This window comes from Anticarsia gemmatalis, chromosome 13 (assembly GCF_050436995.1).
Source record: "Anticarsia gemmatalis isolate Benzon Research Colony breed Stoneville strain chromosome 13, ilAntGemm2 primary, whole genome shotgun sequence".
Taxonomy (NCBI): domain Eukaryota; kingdom Metazoa; phylum Arthropoda; class Insecta; order Lepidoptera; family Erebidae; genus Anticarsia; species Anticarsia gemmatalis.
The window spans coordinates 6,167,611-6,190,552 of record NC_134757.1 but is presented as its reverse complement, the minus strand read 5'-3'; the positions used below and the strand labels follow the sequence as shown (position 1 = coordinate 6,190,552).

Genomic DNA, 22,942 nt, shown 5'->3' with positions numbered 1-22,942 from the left:
ACATTTTACAAATGAGTTCGTAACATTCATATGCATTATTAACAAAACAAAAATGAATTTCGCTGGACGCTAAGCGGTTTACACTTACCGAAATCCTCATTCTACGAAACAACATGCAACGTAAGCTTTTTGCCCCGATTTTGCATCTAATCTCTACAGCAAACGGTTCTCATAATACCGACTTAGGGGCAAAAAGGCTTATATCTACAATCCCTACACAAGAGGCGGTCTCGGCGATGCCTAATTAACTGAGTGTATACCGTATATTCTGTGTCTGAGTAGGAATTACCGAGTGTATGCTCAGTAGGAATTAGCTGGTCAATTAGAATCACATTACGTAGAACAATTTACCGCTAACCGGTCGTGGGGCGCCCGATGCGCTCGGAATAACAAAATGGCCGGTCAACTCTTACGCACAACATTTAGAATGTGATAGAATTGACGCGGCTTTTATTTTTTGAAGACGAAAATATTGTTGACTGATTTTTCCGTTGTTACGAAAAGAAAAATGTAAATTATAAAGTGTAACATGAGAAGACAGTATAGTTTTAATTGCTAGAAAATGTACAAAATATTTTAAATCATAATTAACATTCTTTTAATTTCTGTTTAGTATGTTTCGTAACAATTTAATATAGCAGCAAAATACAGTCACTAAAGCGGAGATAAAAGTAAAGGGTTTTAAGCGCTTCATTGTAAAAAATGCTTTGTCGCTTTATAATGTGTTGTTCTGGCTTACATCCCCAGCTGTAGGGGATAATTAGCCACTGTTCAAAATCTGCAGCCTTTGTAAAGTAAGCTAAGTATTTAAAGATTGCATTTAACGCATTATTAGTGGTCGGGAGTCTAGCCTTCAGGCATTATTACTGTAACTGGTTTAAACCAGTCTCTTGCGGCTTACGTGAAGGATAAACAGCTGGTACTCTTTGTGGTTCTGTTTCATTAAAGTCGTTAAATAATATTTTTATTTTATTTGTGGTAATTAGCATTAATATATTATGGAAAAAAGTAGTGCCTACAAACATATGTGTGAAGAACTCGTCTCGCAATATTCTTGCTTGGTGATGTGAATTAAATAAGTTGAATTGTCTTCAGGTGTTCTGAGTTACATTAAGCTTTGCCATTACACTTTCTTTGTTTATTGCTTTACTTTTGAAGAATAAAGTAGGAAGAACAGTAATAATTCCTTAAATTAAATTTTCTTGTTTGCCATATGGTAAAAGTAAGAAACGCGATGAGATTAACCGTGACCGCGAAAATTTAATACGGCAAAATTTTGCTCATAAATAAATTTTCGGTCGGTTCTGTTATGAGCCAGTGACGTTTTATGAGATCAAGAAGGGTTTTTGTTTAAATTTTGTAAATTATTTGGAAAACTTGTTCAAAACTTAACTATAAAAATAGAATATAAAGTGAAAAATAAATAGTCTATAAATACTATGGATAATCGTATACTTGTAAGGTGACACTTTATTATTTTGTAAATAACCATTTCAAGACATTGTCGGAGAGGGTCAAAATCGTAACCACCACCGTCTGTGTCTGTTTACATTAATTATCAAAGTCCACAAAAAAAACAGTCAAATCAAAAATACATCTAAACTTCGCAAAAAAACACACACCTAAAAACACGTCGTAACTTGTTATCAGATTGCTAACTCTATGGCGCAATCAGTGGAACTTATTGGTGAACATCGCAACCCGAAAATCGTGATCGGACCACCCACAGTCTCTGTGAGAAGGCAAATGAAATAAAACAACGATAAATAACAGTGCCCTCGCATAATTGATCACAAATTAAAACTCGCGGCGCGTTCGAAATGTTAAACGCCGACGTCGCCGAAAGCGAAATTAGTATCTGCATATACACGACCCACTCACACACGTAACAGCAGGGCTGTCTCGAGAGGATCACTTCAATTATTCAACTGCTTTGCTTATTTAATCGGTTCACGTGATTTTGTTAACGAATGTATCATTTTCGCTAATTGTTTGTTGAAGCAGCTTATTTTACACGAATTAGGAAAACCAACATGTAATTTGGTATGCAGCTTGAGAAATTTTCTGTAAATAACGTACGTTTAACTTCATGTAAGTACAGATTTTGAAATAATAATGTTATAGTATTTTCGGATAAGCGGAGTGTGCAATGTGTGTATAATATTTACTATACCAAGTTAGCATTAGCAACTGCATGGAGTGTTATATCATAAACACGTTAACACATTTAGTTAAAGGCACTAACATTGAATGCTTGTACAAAACATATAAGTAGCACCAACATAGAATGAATGTCAACAATAATTTCGTAAAGTATCATTGTACGCGAGCTTAGTAATCTAGTGTCGGTTATAGGCAACACTTGGCACACGATGTGTTTATTATACTCATGAATATTTACATAGCGCAAACAGTGAGGCTTGCTAACCCTACCGGTCCACACACTCGCATGTTTACGACGTCAAACAATGGGCCGTATTCAGGACAATATGTCAGTAAAAATAAATGGATTTTGTTAAGACATTCACAGTATTTTATTATATAGGCCGCTTATTGTTTCCAGATGTAAAATAGTTATTAAACTATAAAACAGACGTAAACAAAACATTCCTTGTAAATGACGTTATTATTTTGTGACTAGAATATCTGACAGATGTCACTTTATTTCATGGCGGTTGCCTTTTAGGGTTGATGAACAAGAAGACAGATTTGTGTATCGTGATAGAGGAACCTGCCACTGTCGTCAGAGAATTCTAAGTCAGTAAGGCTTTGTGTCTACTCCTTTGGAGATTAGCTTCGGGAAATTAATGAGCGTGACAGATTTCGGTGAAACGCTTAAATACCTAAGGGAATATGATTGTGCCGTGCATCATAGGAAAACCGCACGTCATATAATTTGCGGTGAAAACGTTTGCAAATTGAATGGCTGCAAAATTATTCCGTATAGGAAATTTAAATACCTTTACTGGAAATCAATTTATATCGACTGAATTCTACGAAGTTTTTATTCTTGGAGAGCGTCATTCAATTTTATCAACGAGGTTCCACGAAGGTTTGTCATTAAATAATAATAAATCTGTTGCGGAACAGATTCAGTGCGATAACATCGGCATCGCTACAAACTAAAGTAGCTACTATCATACATTTTCCTGCAGACAACATTTACGAGGGGTATGTGTTTCAAATGCGCTAAATTAAAAGTGACCCAGGTCACTTTGAGTTTGTCACTTTTAATTAAATCCGTGACTAGCTACATACTCCGAAACCTGGGATTGGATACCGACAGAATGAATCCCGGGAAAAATGAACAAATGCCTGAATTAAATAAAGGTTTCACAGAATTGTAATCAAATTCGTAGTTGTAAAGATACTAATTTATCATTCTGGCAAGCTCAAAAAAGGATTCTTCTTTTACGGTTTAAATAGCAAACTCGTCCAATACGTACCCGAATAGCAACATGTTTTAATTTCGATAGTAAATTAAAAAAAAATAGCGCTGTCTATCTTACTAGAAATTTTGTAATAGATGTGCGATGTGATTTTTCTATAGGTACCTATATTATTAATTTGTATTCAAATATAAATTGAAGTGTCTTTGTAACCAGTATACTGAACTAAATACCTGTACAATGTTTTCAAGTCACTTTGTTGTAAAACACATTAAATTCCCAGCACCACACATTTGTTTCTCACTCAATTACATCAAGCCTACTGTCAATAGTAAATCGATATAAGGAAGCGATCACATGTGCATTCAATCAATCACAACGGTGGACCGCACTGAATGCCCGTAGTCCAATGTCGAGGGTTTATCTACATTAAAATTCATTGAAAACTTGTCTAATATGGCGGTACGTGACAGTATTACCGGTACGTTAGCCTCCGTTCTCAGTCTGAATATCAAATTTTACATCGATTTAAGTCCATATAAGATGTTATAAATATGTAATGGCCCAACCTCGCGACACGACGCGACACGGCCTCGACGGACACTGCACGTTGATGTGTTTATTTTGCGCTCCCACTGCAAATTTGCGTGGCCCTACTGTTAATCATTTCGTTGGATACCTACTACTAATGCATACCGCGTTTAACCACAGCTCACAGTGACTAACACTACAACCAGGATTCTGTTTTGCATGTAACTATGTCGATGCTGACTTCACTTATCATGTTCCCACAGAACACTAATGATTCATATAGATACTCCTCGTTGATTTATACGTTACGGAAAGGTCACAATTCTTCATAATTCACATACATACATATTTATGTTCCGGTGTGTCCTATATAAATAAAATATTAGAACTAATATTTGCTTTCGGCAAGTCATAAGACGAAGGGAGATGTTGTGAAATCGAGCCCAACCGTGACGCGTTGTAAAAATAACTAGAGCCGTAAGAGCCGGACGTATCTTATCTGTACGTAATAATATGTAGTTTTATTTTAGTTTTGTCCTTGTTGCGGCCACCGAGAGCATCATTCGCGTGCCTATCTCGACTACAAATCAGTACCTCTGTGGAACTACCAGATAAAAAAATCAAAGTGGAAAAGCAGTCTTAATCCAGGGTATTATGATTGCTTTTTGTTCAGATCTGATAACAAAGGTGCAGTGGTGAAGTGCCTCATTCTATGCAGTCCGCCAAGGTTTATCGAGCTGTGGCAATCTGCGAACACTATTTTGTTATTTTTGCAGAAGTAATGTAGATGAGGGAAGAAATATTACAGGCTTTGCCATTAAGGGGATATTTATGAGTTGAGCAATGTTTTCCTCGGTGGTGTTGAAATTATTAATGGCGCATTCCACTGCTGATATAAAAACAGTAACGTGAGGCTACTTACAGTTCTGGTTTCCTTATAATGAATGTCCAAGTATGAGTGGGAGTGATAAGGATCTAGGCGTATAAAAATAATGCGTGCAGTTATGGTTAGTGCTACTTATCTGATCTTAAAATGTGGACATTTTATGGAAGTAAGCAATTCATAAAGGAAAGCTAAGCCATCTAAGCTTATTTTGCGAGAACTATGTAATATATAAATGTCAATACTAATGTCAATATATTCAAAACTTACATGGTAATAAACTGAACCAAAGTAATTACCACATTCGATAATAACAACAAGTTGAGGGCGATCAAACTGGAGCTTTTTCCGCCGTAACTAAAGCCTAATATTAATCCATAAAATACGTCGTCTATTCTTTCAAAGTATGCGCTAACTCCGAAGCATAAATTATAAATATCTTTCACATAGAAGTGGTGGCATAAAAGTTTTATCGCAGTTTCGCTAGAAATACCGCAATTATTTGCTCGGTATTAAAGCGGTGCCCGATAAATAAAACACCATAAATGTTGTCGCTAAAAATTGCCATTTTCCTTACTGAAATGTTACTTATTTTCCTTTTAACGTGGCGACAATTTGCACGAGTTTTGTGAATTATGCCACACCTATGTTTTGCTGGAGAGTACAGTAATATTACTGTTATATTGTACAAACCTTAAGTGACCTTTGTAGGGGACGTTTATATGATTAGGTAATTTGTTAGGACTAGTACACGATATGGACAAGAAATATGTGTCGCTCAGACTAGGACTGTTTAACGTTTTACCCCCCATTTTTAAGGTACGTTTAGCGGTAGTTTATCTATTCAATCGTGTTTAAACTCATATAAAAAACGCTATTGAATAAATAAACTACTGCTAAACGTACTCAGAAACCAGGGGTTAGTAATGTGAGGTAAACTGAAGGTCTTATTTCCTAAACGATGAATAGAGTTTAATTGAATCTTCGCATCATAAAATTTGCCGTGCATTTTGCTGGATAGTATAAGAAAAATATATGCATGATTGATTTTTTTGCTTGTTTAAAACAAAAATGATCTATGTCAACCCAGCTATTCTAACTAACAAGCAGCTTAATGTATACGTATAGTTAACTAATATCATGTAATACTTCCAAACCATGAACGTAATTTGCAACCATGGCTACTAACATATTACTAGGAAATATGAGATATTCGCATAGATCAAATATTGATTGCATCCAGACATTAGATACATTCAATAAGCGAATATCAAACCGCACTGGGATTAATCAAAACACGGTATAATTTAATAACAAATATATATTAACTAGCTGACCCGCGCAACTTCGCTTGCGTCACATTAGAGAGAAAGAGTGATTTTTTCCCCCGTTTTTGTAATATTTTTACCTACTGGTATTTTGCTCTTATTGATTGTAGCGTTAAGATATGTAGCCTATAGCCTTCCTCAATAAATGGGCTATCTAACACTGAAAGAATTTTTCAAATCGGACCCGTAGTTCCTGAGATTAGCGCGTTCAAACAAACAAACAAACTCTTCAGCTTTATAATATTAGTATACATTTGTTATATAATTTAGTTTCGTATCATGACCTCATCAGTGAAAGCATTATTGGCACATCGGTCTAGTGCATTGAATAAACTAATTAAACTAAAATGTAACAAACGATTACTAATTCTGTTTGCGTTTTGCTTAATGCGAAAACCGCAAAACTTGTTTTGATGACGCTTTTGTGTTTTAACATCAAAGTAAATATTGACATGTATTGTTTTGTAGTTATCTATATGAATATCAACCGCAATTAATACAACACAATTTTTTATGCAATATTACGTATTTAGTTAAAATTCCTTTTGATTTTTTTTTATAATAAACTTGTTCATACCGCAAAAATTACAATACAACGCCAATATTTATTTAGAAATCCTGAAAACTTGAAAATTTCAGCAAAGTGATCTTACAAATTGCTGCATAAAACTCAGTGCGTTTTAATATTACTGCTCTACATTTAAATTAGAACGTTCGAGATGGTCCATCTGTATACTGACAGTACTTTAAGTGAATTACGAACATTAAGACCGCCGAGATATCGACACTACACTCGTTATATAAAACATCTGCTTTAAATAGGTGATTAGGTTACTTCCTGGCCGAAACTACTTAATGGCGTCTTTGTCTGGACTTAAGCGTAGCTGTTTTAAAGCTAGCAAGATTAGAGGAAAGTTAAAATATTAGGTCGGGGAAAAAGTCTTTTCGCATTATAGTATGTATGAACTTGTAACAAAATATTTTCTCTACACAAAAAGTTCGATATTTGGGTACCTCACGAGCTCACTGAAAGAAATCTAATGAACCCTGTACTCATTTGTGATTCTTGGAGCCAAAGAGATTTTATTACAAGTTCATACATACTATTATTATAATGCGAAAAGACTTCTTCCCCGACCTAATAAAATGGCAACGGACTATTACGATACTCTTGCTGCTAACCAGGTGTGCAAATCAATCACAATAGCCCAAAAAGGCAGTGTAACAAAAACTAATGTTTTTTTTTGTGTGTATTTAGCGTTGGTAAGACCACCCTCATAGTTACTGCTTCATAGACTTATATTTTTAGAACTCCCCATAAATTAATCGCGAAATTCAATTACAGGAAGCGTTTGGCTTTCGTGTCTTCTACGAAAATCCACACAGCCGCCTATTAAAATGTGAAATAGCTCGTATTCACTTACATCGAAGTCACTCATACACCGCTCTATTCTATATTGAAGCATTTAGGTCACTCAATTCCCTGTATTCAGCTTTTAACTCGGTATATTGGGCAGTGCTGCACAGCTTATAAATGATTCCTGCACCCGCTCTAAGCGCAATGTACATAAATCCTATATTTTCATGATTTACAGCGTATATTGTTACGTGCATTGTTGTTGGCTCAGAAAATACAGCTTCTATCTTAAGGGATTAGTGGAAACCAATTAGTTTTCTTATATAAAATACACATAAATAGTAATCTCGGCGAGATAAGAGTCTAATAACGGAGCGAAATCCGAACGTTAGATGATTATAAATTCAAAGTTTTCTTAATAACAGCTATTAGTGGCCGGTATACCATATTTGCAATATGTTATATGTGATTATGTTTCACGTAAAAAATCACTAATCGAGGACATTATAGTTGGTTATAATTTTATTTCCATAACAAGCGCCGTGATGTTTTTTCCATCAACCTTGTAGGGGATCGTCTTCGGATGTTCTCACATCACCTTTTCATTACAAGAGCCTTTGTTCGGTGAACAGAGTATTAGTTTTTGTCTCGGGCTTCAACAAAAACGTTAACGGGCTCAAAGAGTCGGCACACCGCAACACACAACCGTCAGACGTCGGTTAGTAACGTAACGAGCGGTATCAAAACATGTACACAATTGTATAAACAAATCAACATTAACCTCTCGACCTCAAATCTCAGAGATCTCCACTTGAGATTACTTCTTCACTCTTGCCGGAGGGCACTCACTGATTTATTTTATTATGTTAATAGAATCAAATTTAAAATTAATTCAGGAGATGAAAAAATGACTGGCGCGCTTGTAATGATTAAATACGCTTCACTTCCTGTTCTCTTTTTTCCACGTTGGTAAAAAAGAACGTTCGAAACTTTTATTCAGGGTCGAACAGCGAGTGATTTTAACGAGCTTTTATTCGCCGACTTTTTTATTCCGAGTTAGAGAGGTATTTTTATGAAACTAATGAATGTCAAAGAGAACTTAATTTACTCTCGCACGAGATCGACGCTTTTTTTTAGCTCACTGATATCAAATCAAAAATAGGTTTCCCTTTTAGTACGTGCGTAGTATTTGTTACGAAGGATCTTGGGTCTATACATAGTTATTGGATATTATTGCGCTGGTCAATCTTATTACATAATAATGGGTATTTAACATTATCTGTATGAAGCAGCACACGTCACGAAACACTTTCCGATAAGCCCATTTGAAACTTGATCGTAAGTCAATTATAATCGCATTATGTGGCGTCTGTGGAAATCGTGCGTTAAATTTAATTACAAAACGTTGCTTCCTAAAGAAAATGGTCGGTGCGAGGAGGCAGCGGCGCGGACAAGGGAATTATTCGAGGCATCATAAGTCGTAATACGCGTGGGCATATTTAGTCACGGGCTGGCTACGTCCTACAGTAACTATAGATGCTTAATAAACGTGCTTATGGCGTGTTCACGTCGAAACTATTCCTCTCGTACAACCGGTTCCGATGCACCGAGGGGCCTCTACGACACAAACGCTTAGTGCGGACATGCCTTTATTTCTGTTGGGAATCGATGGCGGTGTTATTGACTGTCGAACATCGCTGGTGACTTGATTTTTTACTTGAACACGTCCGAGCGGTGTAAAATTCGATTTAAGAGACACTTGTCATAAACAGTTCTCACCGTGGGATTATGGCACTTCTTTTTTTTAAAGAGTAAAAGTTTCCTTTGTAAACTCTGTCAAGACTTTTTATGCTGGATGCTCATAAATAACTATTAAAATCAAAACGCTTAATACATACGAGGGACCGGTCGAGCAGTTATTATTCTACGGTATGATTTAGAACGCACACGTAATAGGCGCACATCCATCATCGTCTATTTGTATCAGAATACCCATTTAATACTGTCGTGTTCCCGACCCATATAGACGCGAATGGTAGATATTGTAACCACTTAAAGCCGGCGGCAACCTGTACTTTTATGCAATTAAAATTTATTAATTTCAGTCGAAAGGCTTTATTTTTAGTGTTCGTTAATGCGACGCAGCCGGGCGGGCCGCTCCGCTGCACCGAGCGATCACAGTTTTTATTTTACGACGTGTTATTGGAAAATAACATTTATGAATATTGGGTTTACACGTTTAATTGTATTTAACTGGAAACGTGCCGAAGTTTTTTCAACCGGATGAAATCAGCGAGACGTTGAGTTGAGTTAAAAACTTGGAGTGTCGATATCGAACGAGGTCCTAAGTGACAAAAAACAGTTGTTCTTATCTGAAAGTTTTCTCATACTCGGATAATATAAAAAGCGAACAGTTACGAAGTTAAAAGTGCTTTTTGTTATACGAAAACACTCATAATAAGCCGGCAGATTGACAAGCGTCCGCCTAAAATGGCCGGGGCTGGTTCACGTGACGGGCTGGAGTGAAGAGCGCTGCCATCCGTTGACTGTTTTTTACCCGATGTTTTTTGAAGCACAGGTGAAGCGGCAACCCACACTTAGGCGGCGTTAACCTGTAATCTAAATTCATTTCTCGATCCGACCCACCAGCGCCATATCTCTGTTTTTATTATAGGCCTTAAGCCCATTTGCGGGTTTTTTTACTCTAAACAAATTATCTATTATTGTGGAGAGTGGTCGATCTTATTATCGGACGACAAACGAGTCCCTTTCGAGGGAGCGCTACGCGGTCGTACACAAAATATTGAAGTTTACACTTGAATTTTCAACAATAACGAGAATCGACAAGGTCGTAAAGCATCGTCTGAATCGATTTGTGTTCATTGAATCGAGTAATTGCAATGTTTCGTAGAGGACTTTAAATTTATTTTATGCTACCACCGTAGCGTCATTGTCATCGTTAAAAGATATCAAAGGTTTGTTAAATATGTATTAGTCACTGGACTATGTCGCACCGAAAACGATACCGATATATGAATTATTTAAAAAAGTACGAAGCTATAAAATATTCATTTATCGACAGTCTCTCGGGTACGGGGTAGATAGAGTAATGTTTATTTTGGGTAGACGAAAAAATACCCAATAATAAATTGAGGATATACGAAATATATTCAACTAGGTTACTTGGGCCATTATCGATAATGACAAAAAGGATTGTAGGTAACAATTTAGCTTTTTGCGTCTCTAAAAAGCCTTTGTATGCTGATTCGTCGTGTAATGAGACAAAATTGTAGCAGACGTCCCTAGACGATGTCAACGTCGTTCTGAATGTACAATCGAGCCACGTAATTTGAAGAATGTAGCGACATTCATTATGTCCCATTACACAAAGATGTGAGGGCGTGAAGTTTATTACAAAAAAAACTCCCAATGACGTCTGTTCGTCATTCGAGAATCGTTTTACAGCCATAATAAAAAGAATTACAACTATTAACTTGATGTGGATGATGATCCATGACCACGACACTTGGGAACCTGTGATGCTTTTTAAAATGGCTTTTGTGTGACCACAATGCTAAATTAGTAAAGCGCGGCTCGATAGTGTTACACGGATCCCGAACTTTTAATAGAGGATAAAACTCAGTAGCGCAATTCTCTACATTTTGTACTGTCGAGTATCGAGAATTTGACATTTTTAAAATATACGGCCAAAATAGTTTTTACGGAGAGGGTAGAGGCGCTAAACAGATTTTCGTGTAAAATTTCTCCATAGCTAGCCGGTTGTCGGTAGTCCATAGTAGTAGAGACTTGATCTACAGTATATTATATAACACAACTAAAGATAAATTTTACCGATTTACTAAATTTCGAGGGTGCTGACAGTCCGTAATGAACTAATGATGGTCTTTCAAGTTCGCGTGACAATAAAATTGTTGTTGCGTGATTTGTCCAATTTTAGTGTGCGTTGCATTCCGGTCATCAATTTTGTCACGAGGTCTTGGGACCACAGGTCAGATGGACTATACGATAGTGGGAAATAATAAATGGATTTTTAAACTGTGATGCTTCTTGTTCTGTACCTCGATTCTCTATTACTATCGACTACCGACAACCGGCTTGTCATCGAGAAATTTTGTATGAAAATCTAATTAGCGCCTCTGACGGGCGTCGTAGGAATTATTTTGGCAGTACATTCTAATGTCAAACTTTGGATACTCGACAGTACTGTCTGTACAGAATAGCGCTACTGAACTACAGCTTGAATAACGATCTAATATTATGTTAAGTTGATACTCACTGATTGTGTAAAAAATTGTAAAAATCAGCCTTTTTTGACTTGGACCTAAACTTTATTTGTAACTAGCGGCTTAACCTTTAAAGTTGTTTTATTCAAAACTAGCAAAATATTCTATAAATTAAGCCTTCCTCGAAAATTACTCTATCTATAGGTGAAAATCCGTAAAGTAAATTTAGAGTTTATCGCTGCAAGAGGACTTTATAATGACTAATAATTAATTGTTCAATGAAGATATAAATATAAAAACATAAATAATCATTATGAATGTCGATGAATCATAAAGCTAATCGATAAAATAATTTAATACGTCATAATATTTTGACAGGCAAGGCTTTGTTTGTTTTCCTCATACAAACCGCAAATATTCAGACCTCTAATTCGAAGTTCCAGATACCTACAAACCTCTAAGTGGTCCATATCAATTAGTCGGACATCGTGCCTCACGCGATGAGATCACCCACGAATCATTTAACTATAATTACACACATATTTTGTTCCTAAACAGTATAGCATTTGACATGACAAGGACATACGTAGTTACACGTACGACTTTTTCGTTCGGAACATTAGAGGGTAAAAAGTATGAGGGTATTATTAAGCTTTAATCTTGTTTTTATTTTATGGGAACTTTAGTACGCACTAGAACTTTGTGGGAATAATTGTTTTTTTGTCAGCTTAAAAGTTTATTCGACTGTCTTCAACTCTTCAATTAGAACCATCGAGTGCCGAGAGTTTGACATTCAAAATGTACTGCAAAAATAGTTTCTACGAGGTCCGCTAGAGGCACTGATGCGATTTTCATATGTTTTTTTCGGTAGCTAGTCGGTTGTCGATACTCAATATTAGTAGAGAATTGGGCTACTGGTTCACAGACTACAGGTTTTAGAACTTTATTATTCCGGTAAGGCCCAATTTTAGTGTGTTATCCTTCACCCTTCTATGGAGGTAGACCCTTGCCCGGCAGTAGGACTGTCATGCGTTACAAAACAAACTTGGCAAAGATAAAATCAAGTCTGCCTTTTGCCTATTAATTATCGGCTTATTATAGGATATTAAGTTTATTATTTTTAATAATAAAGTAAATCTTTCGACGGTAATCCGATTTAAAATGTATTAAAATACTTTACCTAGAAAGCAGTCGGGAATGAACTGCTTTATTATATTTTACACAGAAATAAGTAAAAAACTTAATTCAGTATTATCAAGTTTATTCTATCTTCGCTTCAGAACTGAGAAAACATAATTTCCTTTTAATATTATTTTCCCGTGTATTTGGTATTAAGGAAACATTCGATAAAGTAATGTATTAAGCCTGTAGGCTTTTTATATTCCCCCGGGAGATACGAGAGGATATTTTATAAGATCTCTAGAAAAATGTGGCCGAAGGTGTCATTTCTATGAGAAAAATATATTTTTGTTTGACGTAGGCTTGGAACGCACGTAGGATGGATATCTATTAATATTATTTTAATCTTTTATTGTTTAATATTAATGAAACTGCTATCCGAGAATAGCTTGAACGAATTATGGCTGAATTTAATGAATCCATGATTAGGCAATGCTGAAAGTTCTTGAATAAACGTTTTGTTTCTTGAAAATATCTTATCTACCACTGTAATATAAAATGTTGGTCCACATTGACCGTTGAAAACAAGACCAAAATATTCAAAAACGTGAAATTAAACTATAAATCTTCATATTGAAATCTTAACGATTATTACGCTTAGAATAAACAAACATTTCATCTATATAACTGTTTATTTGCCCAAAACAAATCATTTTGTACGCTTAAAGCCACGTGCAACAAATTATACACATAAATTACAGCCAGAGAATTTAGCAAACAATTTATAAATATTAACGATTCTGTAATCAACAAAGTTATGATTATAAATCAGACAGTTAATTGTTTTAACACAATATTGCCGGTTGTAAAATTAAAACGTTATTAACGGACCCTTAATAAAAATAAAGCGCCGGTTAAACTGGACTCAAAGTTACTCAGCGAAAAAAGTCTCTCAATAAAATTCTCTCTCGTTTTTTATTATGACTGTACATGGTTAAGACATGAGCTCAATAACCGTTAATGTAAGGCTATAAGAAATGTTAATCAAATACTAAATGTTGATCGAAATAGCCTACAAGTAATTACTGGCCTACAACGTTTTTGTGTTCACAATAAATGACGGTTTGAATGGAAAACACGGCTAGTACAGCGATAAAACAAACGAATGCGCAGGCGACGATGTCAAGTGCGCAATCTAGAAACACAAACTGTCAGGCTGGCAAGTGATTGGCCGGTGGCAGCTACAATATTTCCGTCGCCCACGCAACTCTGTACCCAACTTTCTAACGTAGGTAATCGCTAATTTGAGATGTTAAACAAAGCGGCGTATAACAAAGAGTTCGCTCGACCAATCACCGTCAACAATCAGCGTTGGGCGTGGCCAATCTCAAGCTTTAATCTTTACACGCCGTTAACAAAGCCACGCTCGTACAATTCGCAAAGGAATGGAAAATAATTAACGCATTGAGCACAAGACCCGAGCTCTTTTTATAAAGACCCCTCATATCATATTAATGAAAAGAAATGTGAATTACTTACCCACCGATGGTTATAACAACAATCTATGTAATCTGGAGTTCGTAAAACTCGCTCAACAAAAATTCGCAACGAACGCAACTATATAGAGGGATTGAAAAACTACGATAAACCCAACAAACCCTGATAACGGCTTAAAAAACGATCGAGTACGCTTTCTGGGAATATGCATACGTTTTTATGGATATTAAATCACTCGCGCTTAATCCATAGTTGGAAGCCTGACGTGGCATTTTTAAACCTGGTTTTATTTTTATATTCTAAAACATGTTAGCATAGGCAGATAGTCTAAGCGAGACATTAGCCTCTTATACCTTATATTTCATTCCTTCTTAGAGAGCATTTTAAAGCTTTTACGACATTCTTCAATTTCGCTTGGTTGATCATAAAAGCCTGTATAAATATATTACAAGCTTTAAAGGTAGATAATTTCAGAAAAGGAGGAGAGTTGTTGCAAAGCATTAGCGTGCAAATAGTGGGATGAGTCATCTGTTTATTACAACAGATAATGGCTACTTGCCCTCATAATTACCCCTCCCATGCACTTTAAATTAATTTCAAAGAGCAGTGAACCGCCGGACAAGCGGCTATTAACTTTTGATATTCCTCGCTGATACAATAATAAGCACGTTGAGTATCGCACGACGCCCACAGCACACGATACTACATTCTCTATCTTTTACCTTTTAAGTGTTACTTTCTTCCTCAAATACGACGTTTATCCGTTCTATTTAAATTTTAATTATATAATTTAAGTAAACAAACTCTATAAAATTTGAATAGTTAAAACGATGCAATTCAAAACTCGTTCCGTCGTACGCTTTGAATTCAAATAAATAGTCTCAACGATAAATTGTAATGATAGTAAACCATTAGAGTCAAACCTACCGTAATGATTGGAACACTCGGACTACTAAACTACAGGTGGTATTTAATTTTGTGCTCCATCTGCCCTAGACGAGCCTCGGGTGAATATAATGTAATCATATTATTCTAATGCGTTTGAAACGAACATATTTTCCCTCGAAGAATTCGACAAAAATCTAAATTCTTTAGTAATTCAGCTTTTATTGAGTGAATATGAAGATTGTTTGATATAAACGCTGGTATAAAATAGTCGTTTTGTTACTTCATCATGTTTTTAAAACGGCTTATGAGATGCGTGAGATGTTTGAAAATGTGACGAATTTATTGGTTGCTTTAACACTTCGATATTTTACTTGCGACATAAATAAAAATGTGTTCTACATCGTGTTTGCACTGGTCTCGTAATTAAAGTCTACTTCAAACCAAATACGAGTCCCCTCTTTCTTATTCCATCAAAGGCAAGGGCCAGTTTTATGATCAACCTGTAATTACAATCGTCTGCTAACTATAATCTTGTTTCACAAACTGCTATAAATCAATCGTTCTCCATAATCTTGGCTTGATATTGATTTCTGATCGTTGTAGTTTTATAAGACAGGTGCTTGTATCGTCTTCTGAGCGCCATTAGAACTATTACGCACTTTAGACAGTCGCCGAACAATAGTTTTTCAACGAAAGAAAAAGGTTGGAATCAAGTTCTTTGAGCTCAATATGTGAGTAATATGTAAGCAGACATCTTTAACATTTAATTAATTGTTGAGTACATATCTCGTCAGTTAACAGCGACTAGTCGGACAATTCCATATGTTGCTACCGTATATGTGGCGCAAGTACAGTTTAAATAAATTGGAATCTATATGTAGCCATTTTCTTTCAGCAAAATTAAACTACAGGTAAAATAGACTAATATGAAATAACTAATTATTTTAGATTCCAGATTTAATAATTAAATACTCGATGACAAAAAATACTTTAACAAACCAGACACCTGACTACTAAGTTTGTTTATTGGCATCGAAACCGTATAAAAATTTACAGTTGCCGACTATTTTGCCAGCTGGTCGAGAGTGCGTAATAACTCTTCCACCTACAATGAAGTACTGGCTATTTTTACCTAAGACCACACTGAGTTTGAGCGAGAACAATATATTCTGTATGAAACCCAAGCCTTGCAAAATAATAAACGTCTTGTAGCAATTGTTTTAAAGTTTATTGCTATACCATATTGTCGGGTTAAAAGAATTAATAGGGTACATGAATAGTCGTTTAAATACATATTATTATACGATCATAAAACAATTTATCGTTTACAGAAGACTACATTATTCTTTGAAAAAATATTTTTTGACTCTTCGAAGAGCTATTTTATGAACTCCGAAACCAACGCTCTAGGATTAATTTTCCAGGTCAAATGAAACTATGAAAATAATAGCAAGAGATCCTTGGTGATCCCAGAATTTGAATAATTCATGCCATAGGCGACAACTGTATTGTATCTATCTTATGTATAAAAACAATTAACTTAAATTTGAGTACAATTTATTATAAACATAAAATAATCATAAAATGTTAAATATAATCGCTATTATTTATTTACTAGCTTTAAAATGGTTCATTTAAATCGTCTCAATAAACGTGAATAGTTAGCACATTACGGTGCAATTGCGCTTTGTACTTGAATCATTACTCGAATTAATACCACCTTTCAAGATCAGTAAATCAAATAAATTATTATTTCTCCACATTTGCATTTAAACTAAAGGTTTTAACATCCTTAGGTACATATAAGCAAAATTATAGGCGTTTACGACTCAACTGATGAATCATACATACTTACATGCATACATAAAATCATGCCTTCTTCCTAAAGGGGTAGGCAGAGAAAAAAGAAATGATAACTTATGAATCATTTTAAAATATATACTTAGCACTGCCATTAGATTTATTTATTATTTAGAAAAAATACAGGTCATAATTTCCTTAAAATATCTACTCGAGTAAAAGGTATATTCTCGTTGTCCACCCCATGCTTGTCCACCCCGGGTGGACAGTGACACAAATCTTTTAAAAAGTTCTCGGTGTCCACCCCTGGGGGACAGTGAGAATTAATTTTAAATTATTCCCGCTGGCCACCCCGGGTGGACAAAGACACAAGTTCCATATTACTACTCTCGATGTTCACCGCAGGTGGACAAAGCCACTGCTTAAATAAACATTCTCAATGTCCACGCTTGCTGGAATTGGGTGTAAATAATTATAACAAAATTAATTAAGTAGGTACATAGTTTAATCATATTATCAACATCTCTAGGGTAAATAGAAGTAGGTACACTATCTATGGTGTGTTTTCCCATATAATGTTGATTGACCCTAAGTTGCGGCACTTATTAAACCAAGGTATAAGTTATAACAATAAACGTAAAAAAATATATTTTAAGTTATCATTTTATTCAGGACATGCGAATAGGACTTGTCAATGGGGACTTCAATATTGATTTATTTCTAGAAAGGATGAGGATGTAAAGATTTTTCTGTGACTTTGATTAATACCTATTGTGATAATTATTTGTGTAGATTGCAAAAGTAAAAGATGTTGATAATATGATTAAACTATATACCTACTTAATTAATTTTGTTATAATTATTTACACCCATATCCAGCAAGCGTGGACATTGAGAATGTTTATTTAAGCAGTGGCTTTGTCCACCTGCGGTGAACATCGAGAGTAGTAATATGAAACTCGTGTCTTTGTCCACCCGGGGTGGCCAGCGGGAATAATTTAAAATTAATTCTCACTGTCCCCCAGGGGTGGACACCGAGAATTTTTTAAAAGATTTGTGTCACTGTCCACCCGGGGTGGACAAGCAGGGGGTGGACAACGGGAATATACCGAGTAAAATAGAGGGTGAAAGCTAGTATTACATAAATTCTAGATTTGGACCTGAGATTAACCTTTTGGGTGATAATTAAGGGGCAGGCTTTAGCTTTGAGTACCTTTGTGACGTCATCAAGCTTATTCCGAATAACTAGAGCCCTATAAAGTAAAGGTAGAGCTAGTTAACATAGCGAAGACATTAAGGCCTGAATTATTTAGATAGGTCTGTATGTTCCCAACATTTGATTAGTTTTCCCCAAGTGTTCCAATTCGTTTTTCTACATATACATAGGTGTATGTACTGTAGTTTCCACGTGTAATATAGATAACTATATACCTATATTATGTGTAGAATGACTTAACTTTTTTATTTTCGATATATGTAACAACATACGTTATTCGGTTATCATAAACTGACAGTTTTTCAAAGACACCTCGAAGTGTAATTTCCTTCTTTAGTTCAGCAAATAAAGACTATAAGAAATATACCTATTAGATATATTCAAGTAAATCCGTGAGAAAATCGGTTCAGCGGTTTAGCCGTGAGAGCGTAACGGACGGACATTTTTTTGCATTTACCAGTATAAATTTATTTGCAAGATTTACATTAATTAAAAAGAAAATTTTACTGACTACTTGGAGTACGTGGTTGAGCTGAATCAAAATAAATGATCGCCAGTAATTCAAGAAAGTCGTAATTGATCTACTTACGTCCAAACAAAAAAAAGGGAACAACGACAACAATAACAGTAGCATCGTATGATATAACGTTGTAGGTAGAATTACACAAGTAACTTTAGTAGGTAACCGTCGGTAGCCGTAACTGATCTATCATAGCCTCATGAGAATCGTGACTGATGCAACAACATTGAGATTTCCACTTCATAATAGCCATATAAACAACAGTTCTTGTGCTTAAAAGGCTATACTGCGTTATCAGATTGATTGATCGTATAATCGTTGTATGCATCTTTTGCAACCGATTATCTTTGACGATAGATGGGAATTCAAATAGGTAAGCATAAATTCCTTACCAGATTTCTATGTGACTATACTCGTAAATTGAAAAAAAATATATAATTTCCCCAATGCTATTACTAAAGTAGTCTTGCTTTTATAAGTGTTATGTAGATACCTACTAGCTTTAAAAAACGTAGTTTTATCACATCGTATTTATATTTCTTAACCACTGTATATTAATGGTTATACAGTTAAGCACACATAATAAGTTAATTCATTGTACTACTTAGATTTATAAGCACTTTATTCATAGGTAAACGGCAATTGCTTCTTTTTCCAACATTATTATTCTGACATGCTCCGTACTTCCAAAAATAAATTAACAAAGCGTGAGAAGCATGACATTCAATACGCGGTAAGTTAATATTCTGCGTATAAAACGACAATAAACTTTTATTTTATTTGTGGTTACCTTCTGGCCGATTGAATGCTCTCTGATACTCCCGCGCTGACACTCAATGGATTTTAATGGGACGGCCGTGCATTAAATTATTATAAGTTACATACCACTATAATAGTCCCCGTGCGAGCGTAGGAGGTGACACTCGTAAAAAAGGAATTAATTTAATATAGAATGGGCTTAAGCTTTTCTTCCCATAAATCCCGTCGTGACAAAATATTTAATGACGCTATTTATTGAGATATCAGCGATTCTTGCCGCATAATCCGTGAGAGTGAGAATGTACCTTATAATATATGAGTAGTGATCGAAGTACCACATGAATATTTATCAGGCATATTTACGTTGCGTCGACTCGTGATTGATAGCACAAAAGTGAAATATTATTAAGCGCGCGGTTCGTTAAACAGAAAACAAATGTGTACCAAATAGACCGCAACCGAATTACACGGGCATCAGACTTCCTACGAGTGTGGCCCAGAGGATCATTAATAAAAATTTCGTTAAGGCAACAAGTTCCGTTGTGAGTTGTGACTAAGCATTACGCGCCTGAATAGCCGAAAGAGGAGTAGACGCGTTGTAAACACACCTCGGACGTGAATACCTACTTAAATAGACTCCACTTCCCATTTTACCTTTAACAGGGTATTGTCAGAATGTTAACGCATCATTGTCATGTCACAGTTTTAAAAAAGGTTTTTTGATAGTCGGTAACCGTATGTTAATATCGTAGGGCGGTTCCGGCTGACGAAACACATGTCGCTCGTTCGACTATTGTTGAAAAACTCGAAACCGACGGGCTACATGGATAGTTTAGTGATAACATCAACAAAAAAGTAGCTTTAACATACATACGTTTAACAATCGATTCTATGATTAAAAACGAATTTATTCCGCTATTCATAGGCATTCTTTGTTTAGAAAAATCCAATCTAAACTTTAATTACTTGCTCGTTCCTCTACAAAGAACTATTTTCGGCAAGTAGTAAAGCGTTTCTTCCGAAAAACGTTTCGAAATTGCCACAAACAAAAACAAATTTTCTTTATGAGATAAAGATATTTAAATTAGAGCGTTTTGGGAGCTTTCCGCAAAACAAGGACGTATTAAATTCCTAAAATAGTAACTTGGAGTTACGAAGATATTCGTGGCGTAAAGTTTGCAGCAAAATTAATTATAAACGAAAGCAGTCTGCTGTGCTTAGCTGGCTTTAGCAAAAGACATTTTGATATACACCGTGGAAAAACTTTCTCGTCGGACGAGCGTTGTCTCCTAAAATAAAACAAGCGACGATCGCAGCTGTAGATGCCTCCTCTTCTCCAAAATAATCGTTCTTTTATATGAAGACAAGCGGGTTAATACAATAGAACAATTCTTTTAAACAAGTGGCGTTCAATTGAGTTTTTAGAAATTCGTGCAATTGTAGAAGCTGAACAAAATCCAAACTCCTGATACAAATGTTGTTCAACAACAGAAATAAAAATCAAAGGACATCCAAATCGGTTTTTATTAAAACACAGCGCCGAGTTTCGCATGCAGGACAGACACCGTTTCCAGTCACCGCATTTCTGTGGTATAAAGTTGTTCGGGCTTTGAAAAAGCAAGACCAAATTCCTGCCGCAGAGAGAAGTTAGATCACGCTTGCACTCAGCTACTACTTTTAACTAAATTGAAGTTGCGGGCAAAGAGTGCACCCTGATGCACGTGACGCATCACTCCGTCTGTCCGTTTGTACTTTTACGTGAGTGGATTGCAGTGGACTTCTTTATTCAATGGCGCGGATGCATTTTGGAGGACGCTCGTCGTGTCGCGGTTGATCGGAATGACAAGTATTTGCGGTTGGGCATCACGCCATCTCAACTCACCGTTTGATGGTTCTTTATTGGCACGGAATCCATTCCATCGATAGCTTGTGGGTTTCAAAGAATTTTTAAAACTTAAACACGTACGTTTCATTTGTGCTGCGAAGAAATTCTTGACCTAAATATAGTTGAAAGCTGTAAAAGAAATGTTTCCTTTATCTTTTCGCCCCTAGCACTGTGTGCGCGTTGCACGACGCTTTCTGTAGCGATCTAAGCGATCATAACTTTTATCCGTCGGTTATAGCCATCTCCCATAAAATACAACCTCTTAACGACTAATAAAACATACTTAGGCCGCGTAGTCTTTAAGCAAACTAATCTTTTGCCTGAAGCGCTACTGATAGAGCAGATTTACTGCCTTTACGTTCCTTCCTTGTGGTTATTTCCAACTAGTGGGAAATTGGCAGAACAATAATAAAGAATTTCTATTTGGACGCTTGTTAGTAAAATAATATATGTGTTAAAGAATCAGATACATAATATATTTATGTCGCCCGTGTGTTAATGTGGACAAATGCCTTTCATTACAGAGCAAATTAATGTAATTAAGGAAGTTTCCTTATGTTTGTATTAATGAAGCTTTTAGATTAGGATTAACTTTTGATGACGCGAACTTTGACGGACGTTTTAATGAGAAACAGATTGTAACACATCTTGAATTATAAGTTAGTGATTTGTAACCTAATACGTTTCTACCAAAAACGCCCAGTAACAGAATACAGCAATACTCGCAAACAATTCGTTTACTTAGTTAGTGTTTTCTTCATGAGAGACACTGGATACAAAGTATAAAAAGTTGTCTGAAGTTAACCTAAACAAGGCCGTATGTCGAACAGAATTAGAATGAACCGTAGCTGTGGCTTGTAGACCCACACTAGTTTTCAAACGCAGAAGCCTTCATCACACATGAGAGGAAAATTGTACCAAATCTAATTCGTGTTCTACAAGTTTCAGGAATATAAAAATACATTTTCACGTACTCTGATGAAAGGAAAGAAATATTTATTATGTATGAGGCGCAAAAAATGATCAAATTTCCAAAAGTTGTACAAGAAAAGTTCGTTAGGATGAATAGTATTCCCTCGACGGTGGAGTAATGAAATGTCACAATCCAGAATATACAAGCACGCTTGTAGAATATATTACAGAGTAAAATATACCTGTCCCTGTAGTCCAGACGATTTAGTTTCGGTGGCTGACCGCGCTATGCTGATTTTGATTCCCAACTCAATTTGTTCAATTATATTATGAAATAAGGTTGTTTTTCTAGCAAGATACTAGAGTTTGCATGTAGCATGATATTGAATGAGATATAAATACGATCTACAGATGTGACGCCACGTAGCGCGTGGTATTTTTCCTAAATGCGTACGCTTGAGAGGTCACCAAGTGACACCACTATCCACTTATACAACTATTATAGTTATCTATGAGGGTATTGTGCACTTTATACTAAAATGGCCGCCTCAGAATTAGGCGCTTCCGCTTGCTTGTTGTGAGGTGTTCAAAACAACATTAAGTGAACAACAAAT

General features: G+C 35.7%; 1 protein-coding gene across 7 annotated transcripts in view; it reads right to left on the bottom strand.

The window, feature by feature from the left end:
- Positions 1–22,942, bottom strand: part of LOC142977849 (uncharacterized) — a 91,963-nt gene that overhangs the window by 50,509 nt on the left and 18,512 nt on the right. The window contains exon 1 of one of the 7 annotated variants that reach the window (XR_012959729.1): positions 3,959–3,975. The exons of 4 other annotated variants lie outside the window; for them this stretch is intronic. The gene's annotated coding sequence lies outside the window, so the exon portion shown is untranslated. Of the gene's footprint in view, positions 1–3,622; positions 3,810–3,868; positions 3,890–3,958; positions 3,976–22,942 lie in introns of those variants that run through there. 2 more of the 7 variants (XR_012959730.1, XR_012959728.1) reach the window with 2 other exon arrangements.